The sequence below is a fragment of the Hyaena hyaena genome, unplaced genomic scaffold, assembly GCF_003009895.1.
Source record: "Hyaena hyaena isolate Hyena2069 unplaced genomic scaffold, ASM300989v1 scaffold_61, whole genome shotgun sequence".
Lineage (NCBI taxonomy): Eukaryota > Metazoa > Chordata > Mammalia > Carnivora > Hyaenidae > Hyaena > Hyaena hyaena.
In genome coordinates, this window is record NW_024080693.1 from 2351556 (window position 1) to 2364738 (window position 13183).

Sequence of the window (13183 nt, forward strand, 5' to 3'; positions counted from 1 at the left end):
TTGTTTTGCTTCTGATCTTAAAGGAACTCTAACTTTTCAGTTTCTCACCACTGAGTGTGATGTTAGCAATGGATTTTTTATATATGGTGTTTAATATTTTGAGGTATATTCCCACTAAAACTACTTTGTTGAGAGTTTTTATCATGTATGGATATTGTACTTTGTCAAATGCTCTTTATGTGTCTATTGAGATGATCATATAGTTTTAATCCTTCTTCTTGTTAATCTGATATATATTGATTGATTTGTGAATATTAACCATTTGCTTTCCTGGAATAAATCCCATGTGATTGTGGTGAATGATTCTTTTAAAATATGTGGAATTCAGTTTGCTAGTATTTTGTTGAGGATTTTTGTGTCTGTGTTCATCAGGGATATTGGCTTGCAGTTTTACCTTTTCTTTTTATATACTGTCTTTGTTTGGTTTTAGTATCAGAATAATGCTGGTCTCATAGAATGAATTTGGAGATTTTCCTTCCTCTATGTTTTTTTGGAATAGATCCATGACATATTTAGAAAATAATTGTTTTATTTCTAAGCACTGTGGATTTAAAAATATATTTTATACTTGTTAATTTCTAATTTAATTCTAGTAATTTAATTATATTATAGTCAGGGAAAATACTCTAAGATTTCAAAGTATAATATTTACTGAGTCTTTTTAAATCTCTTAAAAAATGGTCTATCTTGGTGGCACTTAAAATGAATATGCAATTTTGCTGTTGGATGTTGGATGTAGTGTTGTTTTTTTTTTTTCCTATGGCTCATCTAGGTAAATTGGTTCATTTTCCTTATTTTTTTCTTTTTTGGTTGTTGTTGTTTACTTGTTCTACTAACCACTGGCAAGAGAATGAAAGTCTTCAGGTATAATTCTAAATTTGTCTATTACTCCCTCTAGTTTTGTAAATTTTTATTTAATGTATTTTCAAGATCTGTTGTTATGTGCACATTCATTAAGGGTAACTTCTTCATGAATTTACCCCTTATCAATATTAAATGTACCACTTTATCTTAAGAAATGTTTTTTATTTTGAAATCTTGTCTGATTATAATATAGCTTCATTGTCTTTCTTCTTATTATTATTTGCATATCTTTTTTCATTCTTTTACTTAAAAAATTTTTTTTAATGTTTTTATTTATTTTTGAGAGAGAGAGAGAGAGACAGCATGAGCAGGGGAGGGTCAGAGAAACAGGGAGACACAGAATCTGAAGATGGACTCCAAGCTCTGAACTGTCAGCACAGAGCCCAATGAGGGGGTCAAACCCACGAACCGTGTGGTCATGACCTGAGCTGAAGTAGGACGCTCAACTGACTGAGCCACTTGGGCCCCCCTCATTCTTTTACTTTTAACTTATCTGTGTCTTTATATTTAAAGAGGGTTTGTTATAGGCAGCATATAATTTGGTCTCAATATTTTACTTGAACATTAATGATATTTAGTAGTATTATTGATGTCAAGTTTAAGTCTACCAATGTATTTTCCTATTTGCTGGTTCATTTCTTTCCACTTTTGGATTAATTGAGAATTTTTAGTGTTTCATTTTTTAATTGAAGTATAATTGACATATGATATTAGTTCCAGGTGTACAGCATAATGATTCAACACTTGTATATTTTGTGAAATGATCACGGCAATAAGTTTAGTTACTATCTATCATTTTATAAAGTTACACATTTTTGTCTTATGATGAGAGCTTTTAAGATTTTGTTTCTTAGCAACTTTCAAATTTGCAATACAATATTATTGACTATTGTCACCATGTTGCACATTACATCCCCATGATTTATTTATTTTATAACTGGAAGTTTATATCTTTTTACTGCCTTCACTTGTTTCACCCACCCCCCACTCTCTCCCCTCTGACAACCACAATCTAATCTCTATATCTGTAAATTTTACTTGGTTTTGTTTATTTATTTGTTTTGTTTTTCAGATTCCAAGGGTAAGTGAACTCATATGGTATTTATCTTTCTTTGCCAGACTTATTTCATTTAGCATAGTATTCATTTATTTTATTTATCCTCAGGGTCCATCTATGTCTCAAATGGCAAGGTTTGATTCTTTTTTGTGGCTAAGTAGTATTCCATCATTCCTATATCTATATCTAGCTCACATTTTTTTTAATCCACTCATCCATTGATGGACACTTGAGTTGTTTCCACAGTTTGGCTAATATGTTGCAATGAACATAAAAGTGCATGTATCTTTTCAATTAGTGTATTTATTTTCTCCAGACTATACCCAGCAGTGGAATTACTGGATGATAGGGTAGTTCTATTTTTAATTTTTGAGAAACTTCCATACTGTTTTTCATAGTGGATGCATCATTTTCCACCCCCCTAATGGTGCATGAAGCTTCCCTTTTCTCCACATCCTTGTCAACACTTGCTATTTCTTATCTTTTTTTTTTTTTTTTTTAATAATAGCCATTCTTACAGGTGTGGTTTTGATTCACATTTTCCTGATGATCAGTGATGCTGAACATCTTTTCAAGTGTCTGTTGGTCATCTGTATGATTTCCTTGGAAAAATGTCTCTTTAGGTCCTCTACTTATTTATTAATTGGATGATGATGTTGATGATGTATGATTTCTTCATATACTTTGGATATTAACCTCTTATCATACATATGATTTGCAAATATCTTCTCCCTTTTAGTAGGTTGCCCTTTTATTTTGTTGATAATTTACTTGCTATGTACAATTTCTTACTTTGCTCTAGTCCTATTTGTTTATCTTTACTTTCATTGTCATTGTCTTTGGAGTCAGATGCAAAAGAATATACCCAAAAGTGATGGCTAGGAGCTTACTGCTTTTTTTCTTCTTCTAGGAGCTTTATTGTTTTTTGTCTTACATTAAAGTCTTTAATCCATTTTGTGTTGATTTTTATGTGTGGTGTAAGATGTGGTCCAGTTTCATATTTTTTGCTTGTGTCTCTGAGACACTTGTCAACCATGACAGCAATGCCATACTCCATGTAGTCTAGAAAAATCAGTGGATGTATGATTTTTAACAGAATGAGTGTATAATAATTTATCTATTGTATACACAACTTCATATATAAATTCCCCCAAATCTCTCCCTCTTGGTATCACACTCTTATGTAATCCCTTACTCTTGAGTGTGAGCTGGATTTAGCAAGCTGCTTTGAATGAATAAAATAAAGCAAAATTAATGGGAAATCATTTCATCATTAGTTCACAAAGGATTCCTAGCACTCCCTTGCATTTTCTCTGCTTCCTTGCTTGTTATGATGAAGTAAGCTGTAATAAAGAAAGGGCTATAAGGCAATAAACTGAGGGCAGGATCTAACCAACAGCCAAAGAGAAAATGAGGCCCCATTTGCAAGATGTTGCAAGGAACTGAATCTTGCCAACAGCCACATCAGTGAGCTTGCATATGGATCCTTCTCTGGTTGATCCTTCAGAGAAAACCTTAGCCTCAGCTGTCATCTAAGAGTATCCTTAGAGAAGACTCTCACTTAGAGAACCCAGAAAATCCATGACCATATATCACAAACATTGTGATATTATAAATGTTGTTGCCTTAAGTCATTAAGCATGGGATAATTTTTTACACAGCAATAGATTATTAATACATTTTTCTTATCTACTATTTTTGGACATCCCCCCCCCCACTCTTTTATTTGCTGTTATAAATAATGCTGAAGTAGATAGCCTTGGGCAATCTTCTTCTTCTTCAAAAGTGAATTTCCGTAAGTAGAGCTGATGAGTCTAAAGGAATGAGCAATGCTCACTTTGGTAGCGTGTCTAATAAAAACTTAGAATGATACAGAGAATGCTGACATGGCCACTGCATCAGGATGACATGCAAATTCATAAAGTGTTCCTTATTTTTTACAAAGCCTTAAAAGCAATTCAATGGAGGAAGGATAGTCTTTTCAACAAATGGTGTTGCAGTGATGGGATGTCCATTAGTAAGAAAATGAACTTCAACCTGCTCATATACAAAAATTAACTCAACATGGATTATGGACTTCAATTCAAAACATGAAACTATAAAATCTTCAGGAAAAAGAAACACTTTAGCATCTAAGGCAAGACAAAGAGTTCTTAGGCCTGACCCCAAAAAAACACTTTAGAAAAGAAAAATGTTGATAAATTAAATCTAGTCAAAGTTAGAAACTTACCTTTTGTGAAAGTCTAGGTGAAGAAGATGAAAACAAGCAACATACTGGGAGGAAATATTTACAAATCACATGTCCCACAAAGGAATAGTATCTAAAATATATAAAGAACACTGAAAACTCAGTAGCAAAAAAATCAAATTAGAAAATGGGCAAAAGGCACAAACAGACTTTTCAATGAAGATGATATGCAGATGGCAAACACACACACGAAAGATGTTCAGGATTATGAGCCATCAGGGAAATGCAAATTAAAACCATAATGAGATATCACGACATATGGATCAGAATGGAGAAAATAAAAAACAGTGACATTACCAAATGCTGGCAAGCATGCAGAGGCACTCGATTACTAATACATTGTTGGTGGGAATATAAGATGATATACCCACTCTTGAAAACAGTTTGGCAGTTTCGTATAAAACTAAACATGAAATTACCATATGAATCAAAAACTGTACTCTTGGACATTTATCCCTGAGAAATAAAAGCTATATTCACACAAGCACCTGTACATCAATGCTTTTAGTGGCTTTGTTCACAGTAGCCCCAAACTAGGAATAATTCTGATGTCCTTCAGTGCATGGATGGTACATATATACATGGTACATATATACATGGAATATTACTAAGCAATACAGATAAAAGAACTGTTGATACATACAATGACTTAGATGGGTCTCCAGAGAGTTATTCTGACTGAAAAAAAATCCAATATCCAATATTACATACCATGTGATTCTTCGATGTAACATTTTTGAGATGACAAAATTTTATAAATGGAGAACGTAGCAGTTTCCAGGGATTAGGGATGGAGGATGTGTGGAGCAGCAGGGGAGAAGAATAGGATTGTAAAAGGGCAATATGAGGGATTCGGGTGTTCATGGAATCATTCTGCATCTTGACTGTGGGGACAGATATATATACATATAAATGTGATAAAGTTGTATAGAACTGAATACGCATCTACGCTCAAATGAACACAGGTAAAACTAGAAGCATCTGAATGACATCAGTGGATTTTATCTATGTCAGTATCTTGGTTGTGATACTGTAATATAGTTTGCAAGATGTTAGCACTGGTGAAAACTATGAAAAAGGAACATGGATCTCTCTCTACTATTACTTTCAAGTGAACGTGAATCTACAATTAGCTGAATAAAACTTCCACATTTTCTTTCTGTCTTTTTGTTTTTCTAAGAGAGAGAGTGTGAGCAGGGAGGGGAAAAGGGGTGAGGGAGATTCTCTCTCTCTCTCCCTCATCCCTCTCCCCCAATCTAGCATGGAGCCTGACTTGGGGCTTCATCTCATGGCTATGAGATCGTGACTTGAGGCAAAATCAAGAGTCGGGTGTTTGACTGAGCCACCCAAGCACCCCAAAACTTTCAATTCTAGATGCGATGAGCATTTTTATAATTTCAAACATATTGACAAATTTTACTCCACGAAGAACACAACAGTTTTTAATTCTACTCACCATATACATGAGTTATTTCACCAGCGCTCTCACTACTAAGATTGTGTCAATTCTTAGCTCATGTTAATATGATAGGAAACTCTATGCAATCGACATTAAGCAGGAAAAGAAAGTGGCTTTGTACTGATTAAAAAAATCACTTCTTGGGGTGCCCAGGTGGCTCAGTCAGTTAAGTGTCTGACCCTTCATTTCAGACACGTCTTGATCTCAGGGTCATGAGTTCAAGCCCTGAGTTGGGCTCCATGCTGGGAGTGAATCCTGCTTAAAAAAATTCACTTCTCCAGAGTTTTTGTATAATTATATATACATAATATATATATTTAAATTTTATTTATTTATTTTGATATAAAGAGAGAGTGCATGTGAGCAGGTGGCAGGCAGAGAGAAAGAGAGAAAGAGAATCCCAAGCAGGCTCCATGCTCTCAGTGCAAAGTCCAATTTGGGGCTCAAACTCACCAGTCATGAGATCACAACCTGAGCTGAAACCCAGGGTCGGTCGCTCAACCAACTTAGCCACTCAGGTGCCTCTATGTGTAATTCTTATATAATCCTTACATAATGCTTACATAATTCTTATATAATTAATGACATTTTAATTCCTTCTACAACATAGCACAGACATATATGAAGTAAAATTACATGACAATAACAATAATAATATGGTTATTACTCACTAATAACAGTAGAGAAAATTTGAAACACTACCAACAAGGTTGATTACATATCTAAATCAAAGCCTACATATATCTGTTATCTATGCATTTGTATCAAATAACAAAAATACTCACTTTCAAATCTCTGTGGGATATTAAGAATTAAACACACACACAACAGATAACTTTAAAAAATCTAAGGAATTGAGGTGCCTGGGTGGCTCAATAGGTAAGTATCTGACTCTTGATCTCAGCTTAAGTCATGATCTCACCTTTCATGGGATTGAGCTCTGTGTTCGGCTCTGTGCTGACAGCATAGAGCCTGCTTGAGATTCTCTCTCTCCCTCTCCCTCTCTGCCCCTCCCTGGCTTGCACATGTGCCCTGTTTCTCTCTCCAAATAAATAAATAAACATTTTTAAAAACCATAGAGACACTTGAGTAGCTCAGTTGGTTAGGCATCTGACTTTGGCTCAGGTCATGATCTCACAGCTCATTGTTTCCAGCCCTGCATTGGGCTCTGTGCTGACAGCTCAGAGTCTGGAGCCTGCTTGGATTTTGTGTCTCTCTTTCTCTCTGCCCCTCCCTCTCTTGCTCTTTCTCTCTCTCTCAAAAAGTTAAATGAACATTAAAAAATAAAAACACTAAAAAATTTAAAAAAATAAAGAAAAGAAATAATTCAAGACAAATGATCAAACCAGAATGTAGTAAATGTAAAATAACAGCAACAACAAAAACTTTGGGCTGAGAAATATGAGTCTAATTGCAACTTAAAAATAGTTTTCTGAATACTCATGTATTAAAAAGGGAACCCAAACTGAAGGTATGCTTTATTTATAAACACTAAATGTTGAAAATAAACAATTGAATCATTCAGTTAAAGAGGACATAAATTGGAAAAAGAAAAACAAGAAACCATGGTGGATACAAAAATGGGCACAAATTCCTCCTCTCTTTTTCATCCAACCTCTCAGGTGGGTCCTCCCATGTTGACTGCTCTTGACCATGAGGCTTACTTTAGCCAATGGATTGTGCAAAATATGCTTCAGGCTAAGACCCAAACAGCACATTCCACCTCACTGCCTTGCTTTGACCACCATGTAAAGAAGCCGGGGCTTGGTTGCTGCATGATGACAGCCATGTGGCCTAGTCAGCCTCATCACCCTGGCCAACAGCCTGCCAGCTGCTAGCCATATGACCGAGGCCACCTTAGATCTTCCAGCCACCAGCCCACTCACCAGCTGATCAGAGATGCATGAGTGAGCCTAGCAGTGATTAGCTGAGCCAGTTTGAACCAGAAGAACCACTCAGCCAACACACAAAGGCATGAGCTAAATGCATGGTGGTTATGTTTAAGTCATATGTCTTGGGGTGGCTTGTGACCCAGCAAGGGCTGTGGCATGAAAACATTAGGGTAAAAAAAAAACAGAGGCAGTTGTGGCAAAGTCCACAAGTATCATTACTCTTCTATCGTCCCTGCTAATGAAATTAAATATGCAAATAATCTTTAAGGGTATGTGTGGGGCTGTAGAATTCTAAGAAGGTGCCTGGAGTCAGGCTGAGAGCAGGGAATAGCCCCCAGCTAGGGCTCCCCTTATAGTGTACACCTTGAGGTGGGGCATTCACTCTGGTGGCTTCTATGTCTGCTTTATACACCAGGTGTTGGGCCACTTGATGTGAGAATAAGAGGATCCACATGAGACCCATTGGCTTGGGTCCACCAGGTTGGGTGGGCATGGGGACTTAACACCCTTGCTGGCTGCTCAGGCCTCTGTTCTTCATGCAAGGGCCCTACAACTAAATGAACACAAGGCCAGGTAATGGAAGCAATCTGTCAGTGAGGAGCCAGACTGAACGAAGAATCAGCTCACAGACTGACCTCAAGGCCAAGTGCCTCCTAGCAGGTCCTCACCATGTGTGGATAAACGTGTATGCAATGAAAACATCACATGCACATGCAGTGTGGTGATGTTAAGGTGCCTAGGATTACCCTATGCACGATTCAAGTTTCTCTGGGCTTAGAGCATTCCTGTGCAGAAGAACCCAGAATCATTTGCAGACGGGGTGGCAGAGCCCGCTGGCTTAGTCTCAAGCCATCTGAAAGGAAGTCAAGGATTTCTGCAGGGACCTGCCTTCCACAGGTGCTCCTGCAGCATCGTAAACAAGATGGAAGGGACAAGCTACATCTGTCTGTTTGCAATAAAAAAAAACCCTTAAGAACAGACAAGATGGTGCAGAGGCACCACATCTGTCGCAGTGGGACCAGCGGCCGCCAGCAGTTTTTATTTGCCTTTGTTTGTGCAGCTGAGAGGCGGGGTTGGTGGGAGGTTACAGAGCTGGCTTTCCGGGTGCCAGAAGTAAGAGGACACTTAGAGCCATGCCCTGCGGGATCAGGAGCTGCCCTGTCCCAGGGCTAGTGACCTTTCCTTGACCGGAGAGGATCACTGCCTCCAGGGCACTGTCATCCCTGCCTTCATGTTGCACAGGAACTTCTGCAATTAGGAAAGTCCTTGGGGATCAGGAAAGATGATGAGACAAAATTCAAAATCAAATTCTCTTTTCCAAAAATAACAATTTAAATGTAACGTGGAGTTAACAGGCCTTCTTTCCTGATTTAAGGATCTGGAAGTTCTGGGTAAGTTCACTGCAGCTGTGGTTTCCTCCTTGGTCACAGCCGTGTGTGTGGCCCAGTCTTTTGGAAATGGTGAGCTCTGGGTGAGGCAGGACCTCAGCCTGCTTTGTGTTTGAAGGCACCCCTCTCCCCTGCCCCAGTCTCTGAGCTCCAGTGCTCTCAATTTGTTCACTCACAGTAAGCCTCAAGTCAGCAAACTCAGCTCCAGAGGATTTCTAGAGATTCCTTCCAATAGTCAGACTCTCTTGTGAGGTCTTTGGATTCTTCAAAGATCTGCATCTGAGCATCTCTGTGGCAGGTAGACCAGGAGGCTGAGATGAGACTCACACTGTCACCATATGCCACTTTTTAGTTTTGTGAGTCTTCTATAGGCTCTGAGTTAAAAGACTTAGTAAAAACCAATCAATCAAATAAACAGACAAATGGATAAAAACTAGATTTCATTGGATTGGTTGGGTGGGCCTGTGCTGCCATCCAGTCAGAGACATGCATGCACTGCCTCATCTATCCCAGGAACTGTACACTCACCCTCCCTTTGCACACCTTGGTCTTTCTTCCAAGCTTTGTTGTCAGACCTGAACAATGGCTTCTTCTCCTGGCTCCTCCTCCAGCTTCCAATTCACCGAAGAGCTCTGGGGACCCAGAACATCTTCCATTCACCTGCCTGGCTTCCCTCTGTCCCTTATGTCCTGAATTTTCATGGGGGGTGGGGGTGGAATCAGCTGGGAGGCCACTGACACAAGAAGCTTCAAGGAGGCCGGTCGGGTCCTGAACCAGTTTGTGAACCCTGGTATTGTCAAGGGGTCTCTGTTGACACATCTGCCCACAAGAGGGAATCTTCCCTTAGCTTTGAGTTGGATTTATTTTTGTTCTATGAGCTGCAAAAGTCCAGACCCATAATGCCTATCTAAAAATCTAACCATATCAAAAGAAAACCTTCTCTCTATAAACAAGATTAGCTCTCTCCCAATTTCGGTGTATAAATTGGCTCTCGATGTGGACTTCCTCCTCTGCGGTACTCCTTCATTACAAAGCATCATTGCATGAGGGTAACATTGGAAAAAAGAAAAGCAACACAACAAAATACTTAATTTCATTAATCTGTTTAGCAATACCAATATAATGAGGCATAATATTGATTTTCTTACTTAGGATTTAAAATCTCTACTTCTTTCTGCAGAATTAAATGCTTCAAACTGATATTCCACCTCTTTACAGTCCCATCTTTAATTTAGTTGTTATAATTAGGCATTAACGGGTGTCAGTAGGATAGCCAGTTAGAGACCATTCTGTTCTGCTTGTCTTGATTATCACAGTTTAGATGTAAAGTAAATTAGAATGAAAGACTATACAGTCCAATTACAGATAAAAGCAGCAAACTGCACTGTTGTAATTAGATGCCAGGACTATTTTTCTTAGATTTTGTATCTCAGAGGGCCCTTCCTGTAGCTACTTGGCTGAAGCCACTGCTAAAAGATTTCAGAATGGATCTGACTTGTTGCAGCCATATTGTCTCTTCCAAAACTTGAGCCTCTGACTGTGAACTTTTCCCAGCCAGAGCCCATGAGGACTTGCTGGGGTGTCTCTCCCCTTGGAGCTGGGCACCTTCATCCATCCCTGCCTTCACTGTCTGGGAAGCTCAGGTCAACCCTGAAGTGCAAGGGTCAGTTTCTTTGTGTGTCTATTGGGCTGTTCTTAAATTCTTACCCTCCTACCCTTCTTCCATCATTTTCTTTCCTTCACTTCCTCCTTGACGTCAAAGCTTGGATGTCACCCTGAGGTTTAGGCCCAGAGTGGTGATCAAAACCATGCTTTGAGGGCACCTAGGTGGCTCAGTCGGTTGAATGTCCAACATCAGCTCACATCATGATCTCATGGTTTGTGAGTTTGAACCCCACATAGGGCTCACTGCTGTCAGTGAAGAGTCCACTCGGGATCCTCTGTCCCCTTCTCTCTGCCCCTCCCCTACTTGTGCTTTCTCTCTCTCAAAAATAAATAAACATTAAAAAGCAAACAAAAACACAGGCTTTCAGCCCTGGGTTGGAATTTTCTATACGTGCAGATATGCTAAGTACTACTTATCTTTGAACAGAGAAAACTGGCCAAGTCAAATGTAGCCACGGAGCAGTGACAGTGACATGGAAACAGCATGTCCCATTCATTCATTTAACAAACATGAATTGACTCCCCATCCTGCCAGGCATGAGGCTAGACAGTGTTCACAGACACACACCTGACGAGAGTTGGGTCCTCAAGGCCTGTTGAACGTGGGGCAGGCACGGGGCAGATACTGGTAATACACTGTATGGTAAACTTCCATGTCCCATCCCATGCAAGAGGGGAGAAATCTACCCCCACCTTAGGCTACGGTATCTGAGTGGTTTCGAAGGATGAGAGGGAATTATTTTGGTGGGTAGAGAAGCAGCAGGGAGTTCCATAAGGAATATCGTATTGATGTCAAAAGCACAGAGGTGGTCTCAGGTGGCAAAGTGTGATGGGAAATAAAACCTCATGCAATAGGCAGGGTGGGCCATGAAGTATCTTGTGAATGAAACTGAAGGAAATGGCTTGGTTAGGGTCTGTGTCATGGGAAAATGTCCATGGTACCTCCAAGAATATCTTCAGTCCCTAATGCTATTGAAATCCTGGCACAAACTGGCATCCCTGAACTCCATTTCCATGTGATTACTTTGAATTAGCCCTCGGGTTCCAATGGCGAAGACCTTGGTTTGTGGGTTTTTTAGAGGGACCCGTGCTGCTTTGATAGTGTGTAGATGCTCAGATAATGGCTTGTTGGAAGCTGGGGATGGAAGGGGTGGGAATAGTAAGAGAGGTCTGTTGTTGCAGGGGACGTATATGAGTAATGCACACTCCAAAAATATCCTTTATGAAGAGTGGCAACCAATATCAAAAAAGTCCCTCTGACCCCTGAAGGACTTTGGGAATCCAGGCCCAGTAGTGAAATTTCTAACAGTCAGAACCACCCAAGATGCGATGGGCTGAAAATCAGTGGGCTTCCTATCTCTTTGTCCATTCTGCAACAGGCTAGATACTCATTACCCAGGTCTCAAATGGTGAAGGGAGGAAACACCTTCCTCACCACATGCGAACCTAACATCACTGGCTTACATGTAGAGACTACAGCTGTTTGAATCCACCAGACATTCATTGTAAGTCAGAGGGTGCCAGCATCTATTGCACATGCAGAAAACAGAGAAGCCTAATCTTGTCATTACATATATCTGATATTTCATGGCATCTTAAGGCACTCCTACATCAGAGCGAGTGAAGTGGCTCTGCTGAACTTTTGCAGGCTGAGCATGCAGTAATCTGTGTTTTTCTCAAAGTACATCCCAGCCATTCGCCCTCTCTATTTTCTTACTATGAATCCACTCCATGCAAACTTGGGCTGGCCACACTTCTACTCGGGTGTTGCTCACAGGGGAATCCATGGTATCCATGTCTAAGTCATGCAATTTCAAGTGCTCAGCAGCTAAAAGGAAAGACATCTGAATAGCTGAAATAGTATGGTGACCTTGCCACCCATCAGAGGGCTTGTGCTCTGAGGCAGTGGGCATGGGCTCCAGTCTGATCATCCCTTAGGTAGGTCTTAGGTTCTCTGACGGCATGCACTTGGAGAGCACTGAGTGGGTTCTGGGGTTTGAGGAGATGTGATTTCTATGCAACAGGGTGTGTAAACATAAACCAGGTTCTTCAGCCGGCAGTCTTCCATAGAAGCAGGGACCTGTGCCAACAAGTGAAGACTGAGGAGAGATGGAATGTCATCTTCCAACTTAGCCTTTGCCAACAGATCTCAAGGGTAATGCAATCATATAAAGTTTCAACTCTGGGTCCTGCCTTTGGGACTCAACTCCCTTGAAAGGTGTGATTCACTGTTGCCATCTTCAGTCTACCAGGAGTATTGGTCATCATGAGTCTGATCTCTGTGGGGCCATGTCAACTTTGCATGGTCTCTGTGCTGGAGTCGTCAATGTTCATCCTCCAGGCTACCATGATGCTACAGAAAGAAACACCACAATCACATCCTAGCCTGTTGTCACTGGCACATTTTTAAAGTGAGCTGATCCCATCTAGGGAGGAGGATTATACTCAGCAATGTGTGAACTCATAGGAGCCCAGGGTGCTTTAAGTCTCCAGGCTTCTGGGTCATGTTCCATGCCCCACTAAGGAGGTAGTTAGTCATCTGGGGTGGTGCTGTGGAAACCTACGTGTCACCTGTCTCCACCCCAACACGTGCACACACAGGTGTCCATG

The 13183-nt window shown here is 40.0% G+C and overlaps 1 non-coding gene across 1 annotated transcript; it reads left to right on the top strand.

Annotated features, from left to right (window-relative positions):
- The first annotated feature begins 3750 nt into the window (after positions 1 to 3750).
- LOC120231743 lies at positions 3751 to 3859 on the top strand. Its single transcript, XR_005528401.1, has one exon. It is a non-coding gene; the product is annotated as a U6 spliceosomal RNA (small nuclear RNA).
- The last annotated feature ends 9324 nt before the right edge of the window (positions 3860 to 13183 follow it).